This window comes from Chiloscyllium punctatum, chromosome 15 (genome assembly GCF_047496795.1).
Source record: "Chiloscyllium punctatum isolate Juve2018m chromosome 15, sChiPun1.3, whole genome shotgun sequence".
In the NCBI taxonomy this organism is placed as follows: Eukaryota; Metazoa; Chordata; class Chondrichthyes; order Orectolobiformes; family Hemiscylliidae; genus Chiloscyllium; species Chiloscyllium punctatum.
Genome location: NC_092753.1, coordinates 19,339,578 through 19,364,864, shown reverse-complemented (window position 1 = coordinate 19,364,864; position 25,287 = coordinate 19,339,578). Strand labels below are relative to the sequence as shown.

The window sequence follows — 25,287 nt, the reverse complement described above, 5'->3', positions numbered from 1 at the left end:
ACTGGTTCTATTTTCAAAGTTGGAACTTATAAAATGTCAGAGGGATTGACTGCTGCAGACTGTGTGCTTTTTGAGCAAAAATAGAATGTATTTCCAAATAGAATTTTACAAATGCAAATTCATACCAGAGACTTATATGTGTGTGTGTGAGCAGATGAGGGAACGAGAGAGAAAGAGAGAGAGACAGAGAGAGAGTGAATGAGACAGAGTGTACGTATGTGAGAGGATCTGTGTGAGTCTGTGTATGTAAGTGTGTGTGTGTGTGTGTGTGCTTGTGTAAGAATTTATAGCGCACTGGGGTCACCTGCAGTGTGACATGAACCCCAGGTCCTAGTTGAGGTCATCCCCATGGGTACCCAACTGGGCTATCAGCCTCAGCTCGTCTGCTCTATGTTGTCGCAACAAACAGGGAGTCAGAATATTTGGTAAGTAATCAAACTGGAAGGTTGTGGCTAGTGATGTCCCAAAGAGATCTGTGGTGGGGCCCTCAATTATTCGCCATTTCATGAACACTTTGGTAATGTTACCAAAAATCAAATATCCAAGACACAAAATTGGGCAAAATTGGAGCAAGTCTAATCAAATTGCAGCATAGATGAGGTGAATGGGCAAAGCTGAGACTGATGGATTTCAATGCAAACAAATGAGAAAATACCCAATTGGTTCGAACAAGGATAGATTAGGATTATTTTTAGAAGGCAATTTGTTTAATACAGTAATGTCCAACAAGATTTTGAGGTTCAGTTTCAGAAAATACTCAAGACAGCTAATGGAATGCTGGGCTTCAAATCTAAAAAGCTGGAGTAAGGGGATGCATATGGTATGGAAAATCCTAGTTAGATCCCACTTAGAGTACTGTGAGCAGAGCTGGGCATCATACATTAGGAAGACTGTTTTAGCTCTGATGGGAGTTCAACATAGGTTTACAAGGATGATACCTGGGATTCAGGGGTCAAGATATGCAATCAATTTAATCAAATTTGGCTTTTATTCTCCAGAATTTAGATGGTTCAGGAGTGAGTTAATTGAGCTCTTCAGCAAATTAACAGGGAAAGACAGAGTTGATAGAGATAACTTTTTCCACTGGTAAAAGATTCTAGAAACAGGGGCATCGTGTAAGAATTAGGGCCAGGCCATTCACGAGGGACGGTGGTAAGCACTTATTCACACAAGACTTCAAGAGAATTGAATTCTCTTCCTCAAATTGGTGGTTGTTCCTCATTCAATTGTTAAATTGAAATCTGAGATAAACATTTTTAAAAGCAAGGATTTCAAGGAATATAGGCCTAATGCTTATGGAGTAAGGCCATGGATCTGGCTTTTGAATGGTGGAATATGCTCCAGGGGCAAAACAGCCTGTCCTTGTTCCTCTGTTTCGAAACCAACTTTTCAATCATGCAAATATGAGTCCATCATTACCGTTCACGTTGGTGTCATTATCAATCTAACCTGTTACTTTACCTTGCTACCACACTGTTACATGGGGTCATGGAACTAGAGACAGTTTATAGCAAAGAAAGAAGCATTGTCATTGTGTCAGTAAAAACCAAATCAACTCTTGTCCAACACCAGGTCAGATCTTCAGGCTAACGTTCTCACAACTGAGCTATTTCAGCCAATATTCCACTATTCCTGTGATCCGTTTGACTAACATCACAAATGCTATCTCAATTAATAATCTTGTTCCTTCAAAGATAATCAGTTCAGTTCATCAGTCACGATCTTCTCTTAACGAGTCCATGCTGCCTCTCCTGGATTAAAATTTCACACTCTATTTGATCATTTCTATTGTAGCTCAGAGATTTTCCAAGCATTTTCTCACCACAGGAAATATAATAGCAGCTGGTCTCCACTCATTATTTCTAACTTGAACCGTCCGATACAAGGGGAACAAACCAGGGTGGGCTGTCCTAGAGGAGGCCGGAAGGTGTGTCAGGGTGGACTGAGAGCTGGAAGGGGCATGAGGTAGACCGAGAGCTGGAAGAGGTGTAGGGGCAGGCTGCTTAGAGGGGCCGGAAGGTGGGAGGGACTGGTGGGTTGCTTGTGGTCTATATTGTATACATTTTTAAAAACGTAATTGGACTGTCTTGTATGTACAAATATTATTGGTAGTGTTTTGTAATGATTGAAAGTGGGATTTGAGGTTTGTCCTCATTTCCCTGAAAACTGGTTGAACTGGGAGGGTTGGGGCCTGGCTTTGCCACTCCTTTCCCTCGTAAAATTGCTGTTTCTCTGTGTGCAGCTGTTAATGTTAATTCTTTTGCAAACTGCGTATTGTTTAATAACATAAAAAAAACATAGACAGTAGGGAAATGTCGAGATTACAGAGGAGGAAGTGCTGGATGTCTTGAAATGGTTAAAGGTGGATAAATCCCGAGGACCTGATCAGGTGTACCCGAGAACTCTGTGGGAAGCTAGAGAAGTGATTGCTGGGCCTCTTGCTGAGATAGTTGTATCATCGATAGTCACAGGTAAGGTGCCGGAAGACTGGAGATTGGCAAACGTGGTGCCACTGTTTAAGAAGGGTGGTAAAGACAAGCCAGGGAACTATAGACCGGTGAGCCTGACCTCGCTGGTGGGCAAGTTGTTGGAGGGAATCCTGAGGGATAAAGTTAAAAATAACACAACACCAGATTACAGTCCAACAGCTTTATTTGGAAGCACTAGTTTTAGGAGTGCTCCGAAAGCTACTTGGACGATAACCTGGTATTGTGTGATTTTGAACTTTGTCCTCCCCAGTCCACCACAGGCTCCTCCATGTCAATTTCCGAGATAGTCATCATGGATTTGTTAAGGGAAGGTAGTGTCTGATGAAGGTGACTGATTTTCTTTGAAGGATAAAGAATGGATGGAGTGTATCCGATGTAGATCAACCTGATGATAAGAAGGACCATAAGACGCAGTATTTATAGCAAAAGGATGACAGTTTCATGCAGTTGAAATGATATATTAAACACATTTAGGTAAAGCCTTTCATCTTTTATAATGGATTTACTAGTTTCCGTTCTTTAATATAAGAACCTGAGAACCTTTTTAAAGTTACGTTGTCGAGATAACTTCAGGTTGTCTAACAAGAGATGCCATCTCAGCTCAGACAATGCATTAAAGGTGTGAGGTTAAAGTCTGTCTGTGTCCCAATCTTGAGTCAGACTGGTTCTAGCCTCCCAGTCGGAGAGCACTTCAGCGCTCTGTGCCTTTCGGTCTCGGACCCCTGGGTGACAATCCTCCAAGGCAGACTATGGGACAGCCAACAATGCAAAGTGGCCAAGCAGAGGCTGATAGTCAAGTTCGGTACCCATGGGGATGACTTTAACTGGGCACTTTGGTTCATGTCACATGACACGTGACAACACTGCACTGTATACTATTTCACCGACACTCACAAGTACACGCACACACACAAAAGCACATTCCTACCGACCCACACACACATGCATACCCTCTCTCAAACACAAGCTCTCTCTCATAAACTCACTCAAACACTTCCACATTCACAGCCACTCACACACCTTCTCACAATCTGATACCCCAGTACACTCACACACATGCACCTACACACACTCTCACAGACCCGCATATCCCTACATGCACACACACACGCATGCACCCACACACGCAGACACACACCCACACATGCACCCACACACACACACATGCAGCCACACACACACGCATGCACCCACACACGCAGACACACACACACACACAGGACACCCACCCACACATGCACCCACACACACACGCATGCACCCACACACGCAGACACACACACACACACACACACACAGCCCCCCCCCACACACACACTGATTCCGGGTTCTCACGACTCTCAGCTGGAGACTATCATTGCCTGCAGACACGACCTTCATCCCCCCACGACACCATGAAGGGTAACACTTGTTCATGCCCTTACACAGCCGTCTGTGCCCTCCCTTGACCCCGTCCTTTCCATCTTGCCCACCGCCCCTCCATGCCCCTCTACCGCCTTCCTGCGCAGGGTTGCTCTGACAACGTCAATTTCACGTCCTTTGTCAATTTCACTTCCTATGTCAATTTCACCGCACTACGTTTTCTTTTTCCCCTCACGAACCGGGATCACCCTACCCTGTGCTTGCTGACCCCACCCCCTACGTTTGCCTTCCCGGATAGCGCTTTGTGTTTCGTTGGACCCGCAGGAGTAGCTGCGGACGTTCTGCTTAAACCTGAGCGGATAACACTGTTCTGCTCGCAGACAGGGAGGTCTGCAGATGCTGGAGCCCGAAACATCGATTTCCCTGCTGTGCGTTTCCAGCAACACACTCTCGACACTGTTCTGCCACGACCCTGTCTCGGTTCCACACAATCCCATTCATCATTAAGGCGCCACGGCATCCCAAGGACTTGGGACCCATGGGAACTAAATGATGACAGCGGCCTCAGCACTCTGCACCTCCTGACCTTGGAAAGCCCATCTTGGTTCAGGTTACCTATCTAGGGCAGGGATGGTTTTGCGTGCACTGCCTTCCCACATCAGTGGAAGCGACCTTCACTAAACAGCTGCCCATGACTACCCCTTGCTGTGAAGTTAAACATCACACAACACCAGGTTATAGTCCAACAGATTTAATTGGAAGCTCTAGATTTCGGACAACCACCTGATGAAGGAGCAGCGCTCCGAAAGCTAGTGCTTCCAATTAAACCTGTTGGTCTATAACCTGGTGTTGAGTGATTTTTAACTTTCTATACCCCAGTCCAACACTGGCATCTCCAAATCATGCCCTCCTGTGAAAACCCCTTACTGCTGACTGACACCTCCCCCTCTTCCACAAAGTAAAAGAGAAACCTGCAAATCTATCAACGGGATCGAACTTCAAATTAATACATATTCCTCGAGAGGGTTCTGCTTCCCGAACTGTTACCCGGAATTCCCTCCTCTCCACAATTACTGCAGCGTGGCCTCAGTCTAATGGTTCCTCTGTTTTTGCCGTTTTTGTTTTCTAAGAAAACTCTTGAGAAGTTTTAGAAACTGAAAGAACTGCAGAATTATGTGGGGCATGGATAGGATAAATAGACAAAGTCTTTTCCCTGGGGTCGGGGAGTCCAGAACTAGAGGGCATAGGTTTAGTGTGAGAGGCGAAAGATATAAAAGCGACCAAAGGGTCAACGCTTTCATCCAGAGGGTGGTACGTGTGTGGAATGAGCTGCCAGAGGAAGTGGCGGAGGCTGGTACAATTGCAACATTTTCGAGGCATTTGGATGGGTATATGAATAGGAAGGGTTTGGAAGGATATGGGCCGGGTGCTGGCAGCTGGGACTAGATTGGGTTGGGATATCTGGTCGGCATGGGCAGGTTGGACCGAAGGGTCTGTTTCCGAGCTGTACATCTCTATCTCGATGACTATGTCTACGATGTAAATCAGAAACCAAACCCGAAGTCGGTGGTAAAGCTGTATGAAGAGAAATCAGAGTTCACGTTTCGGTCCGGTGAACCTTTCTGAGAACTTGACAAGTTTTAATTGTGTGATCGTTCCAGGGTTGCCCTGGGATTTTCGTGCTATTTCTGTTATTGATTGATTTCAGATGATGAGAAATCCGAAATGCTGCTTTGTGTGTATTAAAAAGTGAGGCGGGGCATCAGGAGACCGATCCACTCAGGAAAACTCGGTCTTTGATGACTTCTCAATTCTAATATTTCACTGCAAAATTTCCAACAAAACAACAACGAAATTTCGAGTCAACAACTATTATGGCACATCAGCTGATTTCGAGAGCGCTTCTGGCAGTAGCGATGGTGGTATAGTGGTGAGCATAGCTGCCTTCCAAGCAGTTGACACGGGTTCGATTCCCGGACATCGCAAGGAGTGCATTTTAACACCACTCCACAACCAAAAGAGCCGATCGATTCAGTGGGAATGAAACCCCTCCGTCTGCACATCACATTGAGTCTGCCAGACCTCTGGAGTGCAGACACAACTTTGAAGTTGAGGATGTCCCCAGGAGGATTAAGGAGTCAAGTCGAGCACGGTTCAAAGAAACGCGAGTCATGGCAGAATTCCTTGGTTTTCCATCTTATTTCGAAAGAAATGTTTCCGGATTTCACTCATTTCAACATTACTCTCATTTTGTTTTTTGTGAACGACAGCCTAATATCAAGTGAAATGTGGGTGGACAGTTCACAAATATCCAAACAACGTTATTTCTCATATCGAATCGGTAATGTTATTGTTTTAGGTGCAGGTCAGAAATAGGAGGAGTGGACACCAGCTGCTTTTATATTTCCAGTATGAGAAAATGATTCGATAAAACTCTGAGAGATGATAGAAGTGACCACAGAGTGAGTGAAAGTTTAATCCAGGATAAAGTTAAAAATCACACAACACCAGATTACAGTCCAACAGCTTTACTTGGAAGCACTAGTTTTAGGAGTGCTCCAAAAGCTACTTGGACGATAACCTGGTATTGTGTGATTTTGAACTTTGTCCTCCCCAGTCCACCACAGGCTCCTCCACGTCTTCATCCGATATTGTCATCATGGATTTGTTAAGGGAAGGTAGTGTCTGATGAAGGTGACTGATTTTCTTTGAAGGATAAAGAATGGATGGAGTGTATCCGATGTAGATCAACCTGATGATAAGAAGGACCATAAGACGCAGTATTTATAGCAAAAGGATTACAGTTTAATGCAGCTGAAATGATATATTAAACACATTTAGGTTAAGCCTTTCATCTTTTATAATGGGTTTACTAGTTTCCGTTCTTTAATATAAGAACCTCAGAACCTTTTCAAAGTTACGTTGTCGAGATAACTTCAGGTTGTCTAACAAGAGATGCCATCTCAGCTCAGACAATGCATTAAAGGTGTGAGGTTAAAGTCTGTCTGTGTCCCAATCTTGAGTCAGACTGGTTCTAGCCTCCCAGTCGGAGAGCACTTCAGCGCACTGTGCCTTTCGGTCTCGGACCCCTGGGTGACAATCCTCCAAGGCAGACTATGGGACAGCCAACAATGCAAAGTGGCCAAGCAGAGGCTGATAGTCAAGTTCGGTACCCATGCAGATAACTTTAACTGGACACTTTGGTTCATGTCACACGACACGTGACAACACTGCACTGTATACTATTTCACGGACACTCACAAGTACACACACACACACAAAAGCACACTCCTACCGACCCACACACACATGCATACCCTCTCTCAAACACAAGCTCTCTCTCATGAACTCACTCAAACACTTCCACATTCACAGCAACTCACGCACATTCTCACAAATTGATACCCCAGTACACTCACACACATGCACCTACACACACTCTCACAGACCCGCATATCCCTACATGCACACACACACACAGACACACACACACACAGCCACACACACCCACACATGCACCCACACACACACACATGCATGCACCCACACACGCAGACACACACACACACAGGACACACACCCACACATGCACCCACACACACACACATGCAGCCACACACACACGCATGCACCCACACACGCAGACACACACACACACACACACACAGTCCCCCCCCACACACACACTGATTCCGGATTCTCACGACTCTCAGCTGGAGACTATCATTGCCTGCAGACCCGACCTTCATCACCCCACGACACCATGAAGGGTAACATTTGTTCATGCCCTTACACAGCCGTCTGTGCCCTCCCTTGACCCCGTCCTTTCCATCTTGCCCACCGCCCCTCCATGACGCTCTACCTCCTTCCTGCGCAGGGTTGCTCTGACAATGTCAATTTCACGTCCTTTGTCAATTTCACTTCCTTTGTCAATTTCACCGCACTATGTTTTCTTTTTCCCCTCACGAACCGGGATCACCCTACGCTGTGCTTGCTGACCCCACCGCCTACGTTTGCCTTCCCGGATAGCGCTTTGTGTTTCGTTGGACCCGCAGGAGTAGCTGCGGACGTTCTGCTTAAACCTGAGCGGATAACACTGTTCTCCTCGCAGACAGGGACGTCTGCAGATGCTGGAGCCCGAAACATCGATTTCCCTGCTGTGCGTTTCCAGCAACACACTCTCGACACTGTTCTGCCACGACCCTGTCTCGGTTCCACACAATCCCATTCATCATTAAGGCGCCACGGCATCCCAAGGACTTGGGACCCATGGGAACTAAATGATGACAGCGGCCTCAGCACTCTGCACCCCCTGAGCTTGGAAAGCCCATCTTGGTTCAGGTTACCTATCTAGGGCAGGGAGGGTTTTGCGTGCACTGCCTTCCCACATCAGTGGAAGCGACCTTCACTAAACAGCTGCCCATGACTACCCCTTGCTGTGAAGTTAAACATCACACAACACCAGGTTATAGTCCAACAGATTTAATTGGAAGCTCTAGATTTCGGACAACCACCTGATGAAGGAGCAGCGCTCCGAAAGCTGGTGCTTCCAATTAAACCTGTTGGTCTATAACCTGGTGTTGTGTGATTTTTAACTTTCTATACCCCAGTCCAACACTGGCATCTCCAAATCATGCCCTCCTGTGAAAACCCCTTACTGCTGACTGACACCTCCCCCTCTTCTACAAAGTAAAAGAGAAACCTGCAAATCTATCAACGGGATCGAACTTCAAATTAATACATATTCCTCGAGAGGGTTCTGCTTCCCGAACTGTTACCCGGAATTCCCTCCTCTCCACAATTACTGCAGCGTGGCCTCAGTCTAATGGTTCCTCTGTTTTTGCCGTTTTTGTTTTCTAAGAAAACTCTTGAGAAGTTTTAGAAACTGAAAGAACTGCAGAATTATGTGGGGCATGGATAGGATAAATAGACAAAGTCTTTTCCCTGGGGTCGGGGAGTCCAGAACTAGAGGGCATAGGTTTAGTGTGAGAGGCGAAAGATATAAAAGCGACCAAAGGGTCAACGCTTTCATCCAGAGGGTGGTACGTGTGTGGAATGAGCTGCCAGAGGATGTGGCGGAGGCTGGTACAATTGCAACATTTTCCAGGCATTTGGATGGGTATATGAAGAGGAAGCGTTTGGAAGGATATGGGCCGGGTGCTGGCAGGTGGGACTAGATTGGGTTGGGATATCTGGTCGGCATGGGCAGGTTGGACCGAAGGGTCTGTTTCCGAGCTGTACATCTCTATCTCGATGACTATGTCTACGCTGTAAATCAGAAACCAAACCCGAGGTCGGTGGTAAAGCTGTATGAAGAGAAATCAGAGTTGACGTTTCGGTCCGGTGAACCTTTCTGAGAATTTGACAAGTTTTAATTGTGTGATCGTTCCAGGGTTGCCCTGGGATTTTCGTGCTATTTCTGTTATTGATTGATTTCAGATGATGAGAAATCCGAAATGCTGCTTTGTGTGTATTAAAAAGTGAGGCGGGGCATCAGGAGACCGATCCACTCAGTAAAACTCGGTCTTTGATGACTTCTCAATTCTAATATTTCACTGCAAAATTTCCAACAAAACAACAACGAAATTTCGAGTCAAGAACTATTATGGCACATCAGCTGATTTCTAGAGCGCTTCAGCCTGTAGCGATGGTGGTATAGTGGTGAGCATAGCTGCCTTCCAAGCAGTTGACCCGGGTTCGATTCCCGGCCATCGCAAGCAGTGCATTTTAACACCACTCCACAACCAAAAGAGCCGATCGATTCAGTGGGAATGAAACACCTCCGTCTGCACATCACATTGAGTCTGCCAGACCTCTGGAGTGCAGACACAACTTTGAAGTTGAGGATGTCCCCAGGAGGATGAAGGAGTCAAGTCGAGCACGGTTCAAAGAAACACGAGTCATGGCAGAATTCCTTGGTTTTCCATCTTATTTCGAAAGAAATGTTTCCGGATTTCACTCATTTCAACATTACTCTCATTTTGTTTTTTGTGAACTACAGCCTAATATCAAGTGAAATGTGGGTGGACAGTTCACAAATATCCAAACAACGTTATTTCTCATATCGAATCGGTAATGTTATTGTTTTAGGTGCAGGTCAGAAATAGGAGGAGTGGACACCAGCTGCTTTTATATTTCCAGTATGAGAAAATGATTCGATAAAACTCTGAGAGATGATAGAAGTGACCACACAGTGAGTGAAAGTTTAATCCAGGATAAAGTTAAAAATCACACAACACCAGATAACAGTCCAACAGCTTTACTTGGAAGCACTAGTTTTAGGAGTGCTCCGAAAGCTACTTGGACGATAACCTGGTATTGTGTGATTTTGAACTTTGTCCTCCCCAGTCCACCACAGGCTCCTCCACGTCATCATCCGATATAGTCATCATGGATTTGTTAAGGGAAGGTAGTGTCTGATGAAGGTGACTGATTTTCTTTGAAGGATAAAGAATGGATGGAGTGTATCCGATGTAGATCAACCTGATGATAAGAAGGACCATAAGACGCAGTATTTATAGCAAAAGGATTACAGTTTAATGCAGCTGAAATGATATATTAAACACATTTAGGTTAAGCCTTTCATCTTTTATAATGGGTTTACTAGTTTCCGTTCTTTAATATAAGAACCTCAGAACCTTTTCAAAGTTACGTTGTCGAGATAACTTCAGGTTGTCTAACAAGAGATGCCATCTCAGCTCAGACAATGCATTAAAGGTGTGAGGTTAAAGTCTGTCTGTGTCCCAATCTTGAGTCAGACTGGTTCTAGCCTCCCAGTCGGAGAGCACTTCAGCGCTCTGTGCCTTTCGGTCTCGGACCCCTGGGTGACAATCCTCCAAGGCAGACTATGGGACAGCCAACAATGCAAAGTGGCCAAGCAGAGGCTGATAGTCAAGTTCGGTACCCATGCGGATGACTTTAACTGGACACTTTGGTCAATGTCACACGACACGTGACAACACTGCACTGTATACTATTTCACGGACACTCACAAGTACACGCACACACACAAAAGCACACTCCTACCGACCCACACACTATTGCATACCCTCTCTCAAACACAAGCTCTCTCTCATAAACTCACTCAAACACTTCCACATTCACAGCCACTCACGCACATTCTCGCAAATTGATACCCCAGTACACTCACACACATGCACCTACACACACTCTCACAGACCCGCATATCCCTACATGCACACACACACACAGACACACACACACACAGCCACACACACCCACACATGCACCCACAAACACACACATGCATGCACCCACACACGCAGACACACACACACACAGGACACACACCCACACATGCACCCACACACACACATGCAGCCACACACACACGCATGCACCCACACACGCAGACACACACACACACACACACACACAGACATACACACATACAAACGGTCCACCCCTACACACACACACTGATTCCGGGTTCTCACGACTCTCAGCTGGAGACTATCATTGCCTGCAGACCCGACCTTCATCCCCCCACGACACCATGAAGGGTAACATTTGTTCATGCCCTTACACAGCCGTCTGTGCCCTCCCTTGACCCCGTCCTTTCCATCTTGCCCACCGCCACTCCATGGCGCTCTACCTCCTTCCTGCGCAGGGTTGCGCTGACAATGTCAATTTCACCTCCTTTGTCAATTTCACTTCCTATGTCAATTTCACCGCAATACGTTTTCTTTTACCCCTCACGAACCGGGATCACCCTACGCTGTGCTTGCTGACCCCACCCCCTACGTTTGCCCTCCCGGATAGCGCTTTGTGTTTCGTTGGACCCGCAGGAGTAGCTGCGGACGTTCTGCTTAAACCTGAGCGGATTACACTGTTCTGCTCGGAGACAGGGAGGTCTGCAGATGCTGGAGCCCGAAACATCGATTTCCCTGCTGTGCGTTTCCAGCAACACACTCTCGACACTGTTCTGCCACGACCCTGTCTCGGTTGCACACAATCCCATTCATCATTAAGGCGCCACGGCATCCCAAGGACTTGGGACCCATGGGAACTAAATGATGACAGCGGCCTCAGCACTCTGCACCCCCTGACCTTGGAAAGCCCATCTTGGTTCAGGTTACCTATCTAGGGCAGGGAGGGTTTTGCGTGCACTGCCTTCCCACATCAGTGGAAGCGACCTTCACTAAACAGCTGCCCATGACTACCCCTTGCTGTGAAGTTAAACATCACACAACACCAGGTTATAGTCCAACAGATTTAATTGGAAGCTCTAGATTTCGGACAACCACCTGATGAAGGAGCAGCGCTCCGAAAGCTAGTGCTTCCAATTAAACCTGTTGGTCTATAACCTGGTGTTGTGTGATTTTTAACTTTCTATACCCCAGTCCAACACTGGCATCTCCAAATCATGCCCTCCTGTGAAAACCCCTTACTGCTGACTGACACCTCCCCCTCTTCTACAAAGTAAAAGAGAAACCTGCAAATCTATCAACGGGATCGAACTTCAAATTAATACATATTCCTCGAGAGGGTTCTGCTTCCCGAACTGTTACCCGGAATTCCCTCCTCTCCACAATTACTGCAGCGTGGCCTCAGTCTAATGGTTCCTCTGTTTTTGCCGTTTTTGTTTTCGAAGAAAACTCTTGAGAAGTTTTAGAAACTGAAAGAACTGCAGAATTATGTGGGGCATGGATAGGATAAATAGACAAAGTCTTTTCCCTGGGGTCGGGGAGTCCAGAACTAGAGGGCATAGGTTTAGTGTGAGAGGCGAAAGATATAAAAGCGACCAAAGGGTCAACGCTTTCATCCAGAGGGTGGTACGTGTGTGGAATGAGCTGCCAGAGGAAGTGGCGGAGGCTGGTACAATTGCAACATTTTCCAGGCATTTGGATGGGTATATGAATAGGAAGGGTTTGGAAGGATATGGGCCGGGTGCTGGCAGGTGGGACTAGATTGGGTTGGGATATCTGGTCGGCATGGGCAGGTTGGACCGAAGGGTCTGTTTCCGAGCTGTACATCTCTATCTCGATGACTATGTCTACGCTGTAAATCAGAAACCAAACCCGAAGTCGGTGGTAAAGCTGTATGAAGAGAAATCAGAGTTGACGTTTCGGTCCGGTGAACCTTTCTGAGAACTTGACAAGTTTTAATTGTGTGATCGTTCCAGGGTTGCCCTGGGATTTTCGTGCTATTTCTGTTATTGATTGATTTCAGATGATGAGAAATCCGAAATGCTGCTTTGTGTGTATTAAAAAGTGAGGCGGGGCATCAGGAGACCGATCCACTCAGGAAAACTCGGTCTTTGATGACTTCTCAATTCTAATATTTCACTGCAAAATTTCCAACAAAACAACAACGAAATTTCGAGTCAACAACTATTATGGCACATCAGCTGATTTCGAGAGCGCTTCTGGCAGTAGCGATGGTGGTATAGTGGTGAGCATAGCTGCCTTCCAAGCAGTTGACACGGGTTCGATTCCCGGACATCGCAAGGAGTGCATTTTAACACCACTCCACAACCAAAAGAGCCGATCGATTCAGTGGGAATGAAACCCCTCCGTCTGCACATCACATTGAGTCTGCCAGACCTCTGGAGTGCAGACACAACTTTGAAGTTGAGGATGTCCCCAGGAGGATTAAGGAGTCAAGTCGAGCACGGTTCAAAGAAACGCGAGTCATGGCAGAATTCCTTGGTTTTCCATCTTATTTCGAAAGAAATGTTTCCGGATTTCACTCATTTCAACATTACTCTCATTTTGTTTTTTGTGAACGACAGCCTAATATCAAGTGAAATGTGGGTGGACAGTTCACAAATATCCAAACAACGTTATTTCTCATATCGAATCGGTAATGTTATTGTTTTAGGTGCAGGTCAGAAATAGGAGGAGTGGACACCAGCTGCTTTTATATTTCCAGTATGAGAAAATGATTCGATAAAACTCTGAGAGATGATAGAAGTGACCACAGAGTGAGTGAAAGTTTAATCCAGGATAAAGTTAAAAATCACACAACACCAGATTACAGTCCAACAGCTTTACTTGGAAGCACTAGTTTTAGGAGTGCTCCAAAAGCTACTTGGACGATAACCTGGTATTGTGTGATTTTGAACTTTGTCCTCCCCAGTCCACCACAGGCTCCTCCACGTCTTCATCCGATATTGTCATCATGGATTTGTTAAGGGAAGGTAGTGTCTGATGAAGGTGACTGATTTTCTTTGAAGGATAAAGAATGGATGGAGTGTATCCGATGTAGATCAACCTGATGATAAGAAGGACCATAAGACGCAGTATTTATAGCAAAAGGATTACAGTTTAATGCAGCTGAAATGATATATTAAACACATTTAGGTTAAGCCTTTCATCTTTTATAATGGGTTTACTAGTTTCCGTTCTTTAATATAAGAACCTCAGAACCTTTTCAAAGTTACGTTGTCGAGATAACTTCAGGTTGTCTAACAAGAGATGCCATCTCAGCTCAGACAATGCATTAAAGGTGTGAGGTTAAAGTCTGTCTGTGTCCCAATCTTGAGTCAGACTGGTTCTAGCCTCCCAGTCGGAGAGCACTTCAGCGCACTGTGCCTTTCGGTCTCGGACCCCTGGGTGACAATCCTCCAAGGCAGACTATGGGACAGCCAACAATGCAAAGTGGCCAAGCAGAGGCTGATAGTCAAGTTCGGTACCCATGCAGATAACTTTAACTGGACACTTTGGTTCATGTCACACGACACGTGACAACACTGCACTGTATACTATTTCACGGACACTCACAAGTACACACACACACACAAAAGCACACTCCTACCGACCCACACACACATGCATACCCTCTCTCAAACACAAGCTCTCTCTCATGAACTCACTCAAACACTTCCACATTCACAGCAACTCACGCACATTCTCACAAATTGATACCCCAGTACACTCACACACATGCACCTACACACACTCTCACAGACCCGCATATCCCTACATGCACACACACACACAGACACACACACACACAGCCACACACACCCACACATGCACCCACACACACACACATGCATGCACCCACACACGCAGACACACACACACACAGGACACACACCCACACATGCACCCACACACACACACATGCAGCCACACACACACGCATGCACCCACACACGCAGACACACACACACACACACACACAGTCCCCCCCCACACACACACTGATTCCGGATTCTCACGACTCTCAGCTGGAGACTATCATTGCCTGCAGACCCGACCTTCATCACCCCACGACACCATGAAGGGTAACATTTGTTCATGCCCTTACACAGCCGTCTGTGCCCTCCCTTGACCCCGTCCTTTCCATCTTGCCCACCGCCCCTCCATGACGCTCTACCTCCTTCCTGCGCAGGGTTGCTCTGACAATGTCAATTTCACGTCCTTTGTCAATTTCACTTCCTTTGTCAATTTCACCGCACTATGTTTTCTTTTTCCCCTCACGAACCGGGATCACCCTACGCTGTGCTTGCTGACCCCACCGCCTACGTTTGCCTTCCCGGATAGCGCTTTGTGTTTCGTTGGACCCGCAGTTTAGCTGCGGACGTTCTGCTTAAACCTGAGCGGATAACACTGTTCTCCTCGCAGACAGGGACGTCTGCAGATGCTGGAGCCCGAAACATCGATTTCGCTGCTGTGCGTTTCCAGCAACACACTCTCGACACTGTTCTGCCACGACCCTGTCTCGGTTCCACACAATCCCATTCATCATTAAGGCGCCACGGCATCCCAAGGACTTGGGACCCATGGGAACTAAATGATGACAGCGGCCTCAGCACTCTGCACCCCCTGACCTTGGAAAGCCCATCTTGGTTCAGGTTACCTATCTAGGGCAGGGAGGGTTTTGCGTGCACTGCCTTCCCACATCAGTGGAAGCGACCTTCACTAAACAGCTGCCCATGACTACCCCTTGCTGTGAAGTTAAACATCACACAACACCAGGTTATAGTCCAACAGATTTAATTGGAAGCTCTAGATTTCGGACAACCACCTGATGAAGGAGCAGCGCTCCGAAAGCTGGTGCTTCCAATTAAACCTGTTGGTCTATAACCTGGTGTTGTGTGATTTTTAACTTTCTATACCCCAGTCCAACACTGGCATCTCCAAATCATGCCCTCCTGTGAAAACCCCTTACTGCTGACTGACACCTCCCCCTCTTCTACAAAGTAAAAGAGAAACCTGCAAATCTATCAACGGGATCGAACTTCAAATTAATACATATTCCTCGAGAGGGTTCTGCTTCCCGAACTGTTACCCGGAATTCCCTCCTCTCCACAATTACTGCAGCGTGGCCTCAGTCTAATGGTTCCTCTGTTTTTGCCGTTTTTGTTTTCTAAGAAAACTCTTGAGAAGTTTTAGAAACTGAAAGAACTGCAGAATTATGTGGGGCATGGATAGGATAAATAGACAAAGTCTTTTCCCTGGGGTCGGGGAGTCCAGAACTAGAGGGCATAGGTTTAGTGTGAGAGGCGAAAGATATAAAAGCGACCAAAGGGTCAACGCTTTCATCCAGAGGGTGGTACGTGTGTGGAATGAGCTGCCAGAGGAAGTGGCGGAGGCTGGTACAATTGCAACATTTTCCAGGCATTTGGATGGGTATATGAAGAGGAAGCGTTTGGAAGGATATGGGCCGGGTGCTGGCAGGTGGGACTAGATTGGGTTGGGATATCTGGTCGGCATGGGCAGGTTGGACCGAAGGGTCTGTTTCCGAGCTGTACATCTCTATCTCGATGACTATGTCTACGCTGTAAATCAGAAACCAAACCCGAGGTCGGTGGTAAAGCTGTATGAAGAGAAATCAGAGTTGACGTTTCGGTCCGGTGAACCTTTCTGAGAATTTGACAAGTTTTAATTGTGTGATCGTTCCAGGGTTGCCCTGGGATTTTCGTGCTATTTCTGTTATTGATTGATTTCAGATGATGAGAAATCCGAAATGCTGCTTTGTGTGTATTAAAAAGTGAGGCGGGGCATCAGGAGACCGATCCACTCAGTAAAACTCGGTCTTTGATGACTTCTCAATTCTAATATTTCACTGCAAAATTTCCAACAAAACAACAACGAAATTTCGAGTCAAGAACTATTATGGCACATCAGCTGATTTCTAGAGCGCTTCAGCCTGTAGCGATGGTGGTATAGTGGTGAGCATAGCTGCCTTCCAAGCAGTTGACCCGGGTTCGATTCCCGGCCATCGCAAGCAGTGCATTTTAACACCACTCCACAACCAAAAGAGCCGATCGATTCAGTGGGAATGAAACACCTCCGTCTGCACATCACATTGAGTCTGCCAGACCTCTGGAGTGCAGACACAACTTTGAAGTTGAGGATGTCCCCAGGAGGATGAAGGAGTCAAGTCGAGCACGGTTCAAAGAAACACGAGTCATGGCAGAATTCCTTGGTTTTCCATCTTATTTCGAAAGAAATGTTTCCGGATTTCACTCATTTCAACATTACTCTCATTTTGTTTTTTGTGAACTACAGCCTAATATCAAGTGAAATGTGGGTGGACAGTTCACAAATATCCAAACAACGTTATTTCTCATATCGAATCGGTAATGTTATTGTTTTAGGTGCAGGTCAGAAATAGGAGGAGTGGACACCAGCTGCTTTTATATTTCCAGTATGAGAAAATGATTCGATAAAACTCTGAGAGATGATAGAAGTGACCACACAGTGAGTGAAAGTTTAATCCAGGATAAAGTTAAAAATCACACAACACCAGATAACAGTCCAACAGCTTTACTTGGAAGCACTAGTTTTAGGAGTGCTCCGAAAGCTACTTGGACGATAACCTGGTATTGTGTGATTTTGAACTTTGTCCTCCCCAGTCCACCACAGGCTCCTCCACGTCATCATCCGATATAGTCATCATGGATTTGTTAAGGGAAGGTAGTGTCTGATGAAGGTGACTGATTTTCTTTGAAGGATAAAGAATGGATGGAGTGTATCCGATGTAGATCAACCTGATGATAAGAAGGACCATAAGACGCAGTATTTATAGCAAAAGGATTACAGTTTAATGCAGCTGAAATGATATATTAAACACATTTAGGTTAAGCCTTTCATCTTTTATAATGGGTTTACTAGTTTCCGTTCTTTAATATAAGAACCTCAGAACCTTTTCAAAGTTACGTTGTCGAGATAACTTCAGGTTGTCTAACAAGAGATGCCATCTCAGCTCAGACAATGCATTAAAGGTGTGAGGTTAAAGTCTGTCTGTGTCCCAATCTTGAGTCAGACTGGTTCTAGCCTCCCAGTCGGAGAGCACTTCAGCGCTCTGTGCCTTTCGGTCTCGGACCCCTGGGTGACAATCCTCCAAGGCAGACTATGGGACAGCCAACAATGCAAAGTGGCCAAGCAGAGGCTGATAGTCAAGTTCGGTACCCATGCGGATGACTTTAACTGGACACTTTGGTCAATGTCACACGACACGTGACAACACTGCACTGTATACTATTTCACGGACACTCACAAGTACACGCACACACACAAAAGCACACTCCTACCGACCCACACACTATTGCATACCCTCTCTCAAACACAAGCTCTCTCTCATAAACTCACTCAAACACTTCCACATTCACAGCCACTCACGCACATTCTCGCAAATTGATACCCCAGTACACTCACACACATGCACCTACACACACTCTCACAGACCCGCATATCCCTACATGCACACACACACACAGACACACACACACACAGCCACACACACCCACACATGCACCCACAAACACACACATGCATGCACCCACACACGCAGACACACACACACACAGGACACACACCCACACATGCACCCACACACACACATGCAGCCACACACACACGCATGCACCCACACACGCAGACACACACACACACACACACACACAGACATACACACATACAAACGGTCCACCCCTACACACACACACTGATTCCGGGTTCTCACGACTCTCAGCTGGAGACTATCATTGCCTGCAGACCCGACCTTCATCCCCCCACGACACCATGAAGGGTAACATTTGTTCATGCCCTTACACAGCCGTCTGTGCCCTCCCTTGACCCCGTCCTTTCCATCTTGCCCACCGCCACTCCATGGCGCTCTACCTCCTTCCTGCGCAGGGTTGCGCTGACAATGTCAATTTCACCTCCTTTGTCAATTTCACTTCCTATGTCAATTTCACCGCAATACGTTTTCTTTTACCCCTCACGAACCGGGATCACCCTACGCTGTGCTTGCTGACCCCACCCCCTACGTTTGCCCTCCCGGATAGCGCTTTGTGTTTCGTTGGACCCGCAGGAGTAGCTGCGGACGTTCTGCTTAAACCTGAGCGGATTACACTGTTCTGCTCGGAGACAGGGAGGTCTGCAGATGCTGGAGCCCGAAACATCGATTTCCCTGCTGTGCGTTTCCAGCAACACACTCTCGACACTGTTCTGCCACGACCCTGTCTCGGTTGCACACAATCCCATTCATCATTAAGGCGCCACGGCATCCCAAGGACTTGGGACCCATGGGAACTAAATGATGACAGCGGCCTCAGCACTCTGCACCCCCTGACCTTGGAAAGCCCATCTTGGTTCAGGTTACCTATCTAGGGCAGGGAGGGTTTTGCGTGCACTGCCTTCCCACATCAGTGGAAGCGACCTTCACTAAACAGCTGCCCATGACTACCCCTTGCTGTGAAGTTAAACATCACACAACACCAGGTTATAGTCCAACAGATTTAATTGGAAGCTCTAGATTTCGGACAACCACCTGATGAAGGAGCAGCGCTCCGAAAGCTAGTGCTTCCAATTAAACCTGTTGGTCTATAACCTGGTGTTGTGTGATTTTTAACTTTCTATACCCCAGTCCAACACTGGCATCTCCAAATCATGCCCTCCTGTGAAAACCCCTTACTGCTGACTGACACCTCCCCCTCTTCTACAAAGTAAAAGAGAAACCTGCAAATCTATCAACGGGATCGAACTTCAAATTAATACATATTCCTCGAGAGGGTTCTGCTTCCCGAACTGTTACCCGGAATTCCCTCCTCTCCACAATTACTGCAGCGTGGCCTCAGTCTAATGGTTCCTCTGTTTTTGCCGTTTTTGTTTTCGAAGAAAACTCTTGAGAAGTTTTAGAAACTGAAAGAACTGCAGAATTATGTGGGGCATGGATAGGATAAATAGACAAAGTCTTTTCCCTGGGGTCGGGGAGTCCAGAACTAGAGGGCATAGGTTTAGTGTGAGAGGCGAAAGATATAAAAGCGACCAAAGGGTCAACGCTTTCATCCAGAGGGTGGTACGTGTGTGGAATGAGCTGCCAGAGGAAGTGGCGGAGGCTGGTACAATTGCAACATTTTCCAGGCATTTGGATGGGTATATGAATAGGAAGGGTTTGGAAGGATATGGGCCGGGTGCTGGCAGGTGGGACTAGATTGGGTTGGGATATCTGGTCGGCATGGGCAGGTTGGACCGAAGGGTCTGTTTCCGAGCTGTACATCTCTATCTCGATGACTATGTCTACGCTGTAAATCAGAAACCAAACCCGAAGTCGGTGGTAAAGCTGTATGAAGAGAAATCAGAGTTGACGTTTCGGTCCGGTGAACCTTTCTGAGAACTTGACAAGTTTTAATTGTGTGATCGTTCCAGGGTTGCCCTGGGATTTTCGTGCTATTTCTGTTATTGATTGATTTCAGATGATGAGAAATCCGAAATGCTGCTTTGTGTGTATTAAAAAGTGAGGCGGGGCATCAGGAGACCGATCCACTCAGTAAAACTCGGTCTTTGATGACTTCTCAATTCTAATATTTCACTGCAAAATTTCCAACAAAACAACAACGAAATTTCGAGTCAAGAACTATTATGGCACATCAGCTGATTTCTAGAGCGCTTCAGCCTGTAGCGATGGTGGTATAGTGGTGAGCATAGCTGCCTTCCAAGCAGTTGACCCGGGTTCGATTCCCGGACATCGCAAGGAGTGCATTTTAACACCACTCCACAACCAAAAGAGCCGATCGATTCAGTGGGAATGAAACACCTCCGTCTGCACATCACATTGAGTCTGCCAGACCTCTGGAGTGCAGACACAACTTTGAAGTTGAGGATGTCCCCAGGAGGATGAAGGAGTCAAGTCGAGCACGGTTCAAAGAAACACGAGTCATGGCAGAATTCCTTGGTTTTCCATCTTATTTCGAAAGAAATGTTTCCGGATTTCACTCATTTCAACATTACTCTCATTTTGTTTTTTGTGAACTACAGCCTAATATCAAGTGAAATGTGGGTGGACAGTTCACAAATATCCAAACAACGTTATTTCTCATATCGAATCGGTAATGTTATTGTTTTAGGTGCAGGTCAGAAATAGGAGGAGTGGACACCAGCTGCTTTTATATTTCCAGTATGAGAAAATGATTCGATAAAACTCTGAGAGATGATAGAAGTGACCACACAGTGAGTGAAAGTTTAATCCAGGATAAAGTTAAAAATCACACAACACCAGATAACAGTCCAACAGCTTTACTTGGAAGCACTAGTTTTAGGAGTGCTCCGAAAGCTACTTGGACGATAACCTGGTATTGTGTGATTTTGAACTTTATCCTCCCCAGTCCACCACAGGCTCCTCCACGTCATCATCCGATATAGTCATCATGGATTTGTTAAGGGAAGGTAGTGTCTGATGAAGGTGACTGATTTTCTTTGAAGGATAAAGAATGGATGGAGTGTATCCGATGTAGATCAACCTGATGATAAGAAGGACCATAAGACGCAGTATTTATAGCAAAAGGATTACAGTTTAATGCAGCTGAAATGATATATTAAACACATTTAGGTTAAGCCTTTCATCTTTTATAATGGGTTTACTAGTTTCCGTTCTTTAATATAAGAACCTCAGAACCTTTTCAAAGTTAGGTTGTCGAGATAACTTCAGGTTGTCTAACAAGAGATGCCATCTCAGCTCAGACAATGCATTAAAGGTGTGAGGTTAAAGTCTGTCTGTGTCCCAATCTTGAGTCAGACTGGTTCTAGCCTCCCAGTCGGAGAGCACTTCAGCGCTCTGTGCCTTTCGGTCTCGGACCCCTGGGTGACAATCCTCCAAGGCAGACTATGGGACAGCCAACAATGCAAAGTGGCCAAGCAGAGGCTGATAGTCAAGTTCGGTACCCATGGGGATGACTTTAACTGGGCACTTTGGTTCATGTCACACGACACGTGACAACACTGCACTGTATACTATTTCACGGACACTACACAAGTACACGCACACACACAAAAGCACACTCCTACCGACCCACACACACATGCATACCCTCTCTCAAACACAAGCTCTCTCTCATAAACTCACTCAAACACTTCCACATTCACAGCCACTCACGCACATTCTCACAAATTGATACCCCAGTACACTCACACACATGCACCTACACACACTCTCACACACCCGCATATCCCTACATGCATACACACACACACAGACACACACACACACAGCCACACACACCCACACATGCACCCACACACACACACATGCATGCACCCACACACGCAGACACACACAGACACACAGGACACACACCCACACATGCACCCAGACACACACACATGCAGCCACACACACATGCATGCACCCACACACGCAGACACACACACACACACACACACACACATATACACACACACACACACACACAGTCCCCCCCGCCCGCCCCACACACACTGATTCCGGGTTCTCACGACTCTCAGCTGGAGACTATCATTGCCTGCAGACCCGACCTTCATCCCCACACCACACCATGAAGTGTAACACTTGTTCATGCCCTGACACAGCCGTCTGTGCCCTCCCTTGACCCCGTCCTTTCCATCTTGCCCACCGCCCCTCCATGACGCTCTACCTCCTTCCTGCGCAGGTTTGCTCTGACAATGTCAATTTCACGTCCTTTGTCAATTTCACTTCCTATGTTAATTTCACCGCACTACGTTTTCTTTTTCCCCTCACGAACCGGGATCACCCTACGCTGTGCTTGCTGACCCCACCCCCTACGTTTGCCTTCCCGGATAGCGCTTTGTGTTTCGTTGGACCCGCAGGAGTAGCTGCGGACGTTCTGCTTAAACCTGAGCGGATAACACTGTTCTGCTCGGAGACAGGGAGTTCTGTAGATGCTGGAGCCCGAAACATCGATTTCCCTGCTGTGCGTTTCCAGCAACACACTCTCGACACTGTTCTGCCACGACCCTGTCTCGGTTGCACACAATCCCATTCATCATTAAGGCGCCACGGCATCCCAAGGACTTGGGACCCATGGGAACTAAATGATGACAGCGGCCTCAGCACTCTGCACCCCCTGACCTTGGAAAGCCCATCTTGGTTCAGGTTACCTATCTAGGGCAGGGAGGGTTTTGCGTGCACTGCCTTCCCACATCAGTGGAAGCGACCTTCACTAAACAGCTGCCCATGACTACCCCTTGCTGTGAAGTTAAACATCACACAACACCAGGTTATAGTCCAACAGATTTAATTGGAAGCTCTAGATTTCGGACAACCACCTGATGAAGGAGCAGCGCTCCGAAAGCTAGTGCTTCCAATTAAACCTGTTGGTCTATAACCTGGTGTTGTGTGATTTTTAACTTTCTATACCCCAGTCCAACACTGGCATCTCCAAATCATGCCCTCCTGTGAAAACCCCTTACTGCTGACTGACACCTCCCCCTCTTCTACAAAGTAAAAGAGAAACCTGCAAATCTATCAACGGGATCGAACTTCAAATTAATACATATTCCTCGAGAGGGTTCTGCTTCCCGAACTGTTACCCGGAATTCCCTCCTCTCCACAATTACTGCAGCGTGGCCTCAGTCTAATGGTTCCTCTGTTTTTGCCGTTTTTGTTTTCTAAGAAAACTCTTGAGAAGTTTTAGAAACTGAAAGAACTGCAGAATTATGTGGGGCATGGATAGGATAAATAGACAAAGTCTTTTCCCTGGGGTCGGGGAGTCCAGAACTAGAGGGCATAGGTTTAGTGTGAGAGGCGAAAGATATAAAAGCGACCAAAGGGTCAACGCTTTCATCCAGAGGGTGGTACGTGTGTGGAATGAGCTGCCAGAGGAAGTGGCGGAGGCTGGTACAATTGCAACATTTTCCAGGCATTTGGATGGGTATATGAATAGGAAGGGTTTGGAAGGATATGGGCCGGGTGCTGGCAGGTGGGACTAGATTGGGTTGGGATATCTGGTCGGCATGGGCAGGTTGGACCGAAGGGTCTGTTTCCGAGCTGTACATCTCTATCTCGATGACTATGTCTACGCTGTAAATCAGAAACCAAACCCGAAGTCGGTGGTAAAGCTGTATGAAGAGAAATCAGAGTTGACGTTTCGGTCCGGTGAACCTTTCTGAGAACTTGACAAGTTTTAATTGTGTGATCGTTCCAGGGTTGCCCTGGGATTTTCGTGCTATTTCTGTTATTGATTGATTTCAGATGATGAGAAATCCGAAATGCTGCTTTGTGTGTATTAAAAAGTGAGGCGGGGCATCAGGAGACCGATCCACTCAGTAAAACTCGGTCTTTGATGACTTCTCAATTTTAATATTTCACTGCAAAATTTCCAACAAAACAACAACGAAATTTCGAGTCAAGAACTATTATGGCACATCAGCTGATTTCTAGAGCGCTTCTGGCTGTAGCGATGGTGGTATAGTGGTGAGCATAGCTGCCTTCCAAGCAGTTTCCCCGGGTTCGATTCCCGGCCATCGCAAGCAGTGCATTTTAACACCACTCCACAACCAAAAGAGCCGATCGAGTCAGTGGGAATGAAACACCTCCGTCTGCACATCACATTGAGTCTGCCAGACCTCTGGAGTGCAGACACAACTTTGAAGTTGAGGATGTCCCCAGGAGGATTAAGGAGTCAAGTCGAGCACGGTTCAAAGAAACACGAGTCATGGCAGAATTCCTTGGTTTTCCATCTTATTTCGAAAGAAATGTTTCCGGATTTCACTCATTTCAACATTACTCTCATTTTGTTTTTTGTGAACTACAGCCTAATATCAAGTGAAATGTGGGTGGACAGTTCACAAATATCCAAACAACGTTATTTCTCATATCGAATCGGTAATGTTATTGTTTTAGGTGCAGGTCAGAAATAGGAGGAGTGGACACCAGCTGCTTTTATATTTCCAGTATGAGAAAATGATTCGATAAAACTCTGAGAGATGATAGAAGTGACCACAGAGTGAGTGAAAGTTTAATCCAGGATAAAGTTAAAAATCACACAACACCAGATTACAGTCCAACAGCTTTACTTGGAAGCACTAGTTTTAGGAGTGCTCCGAAAGCTACTTGGACGATAACCTGGTATTGTGTGATTTTGAACTTTGTCCTCCCCAGTCCACCACAGGCTCCTCCACGTCATCATCCGATATAGTCATCATGGATTTGTTAAGGGAAGGTAGTGTCTGATGAAGGTGAC

General features: G+C 46.5%; 6 non-coding genes across 6 annotated transcripts; all 6 read left to right on the top strand.

Annotated features, from left to right (window-relative positions):
* Positions 1-5,764: 5,764 nt before the first annotated feature.
* On the top strand, positions 5,765-5,836 carry trnag-ucc (transfer RNA glycine (anticodon UCC)). Its single transcript has one exon. It is a non-coding gene; the product is annotated as a tRNA-Gly (tRNA).
* Positions 5,837-9,495: 3,659 nt separating this feature from the next.
* trnag-ucc (transfer RNA glycine (anticodon UCC)) lies at positions 9,496-9,567 on the top strand. Its single transcript has one exon. It is a non-coding gene; the product is annotated as a tRNA-Gly (tRNA).
* Positions 9,568-13,248: 3,681 nt separating this feature from the next.
* trnag-ucc (transfer RNA glycine (anticodon UCC)) lies at positions 13,249-13,320 on the top strand. Its single transcript has one exon. It is a non-coding gene; the product is annotated as a tRNA-Gly (tRNA).
* A 3,658-nt stretch (positions 13,321-16,978) lies between these two features.
* On the top strand, positions 16,979-17,050 carry trnag-ucc (transfer RNA glycine (anticodon UCC)). Its single transcript has one exon. It is a non-coding gene; the product is annotated as a tRNA-Gly (tRNA).
* A 3,681-nt stretch (positions 17,051-20,731) lies between these two features.
* On the top strand, positions 20,732-20,803 carry trnag-ucc (transfer RNA glycine (anticodon UCC)). Its single transcript has one exon. It is a non-coding gene; the product is annotated as a tRNA-Gly (tRNA).
* Positions 20,804-24,501: 3,698 nt separating this feature from the next.
* On the top strand, positions 24,502-24,573 carry trnag-ucc (transfer RNA glycine (anticodon UCC)). Its single transcript has one exon. It is a non-coding gene; the product is annotated as a tRNA-Gly (tRNA).
* The last annotated feature ends 714 nt before the right edge of the window (positions 24,574-25,287 follow it).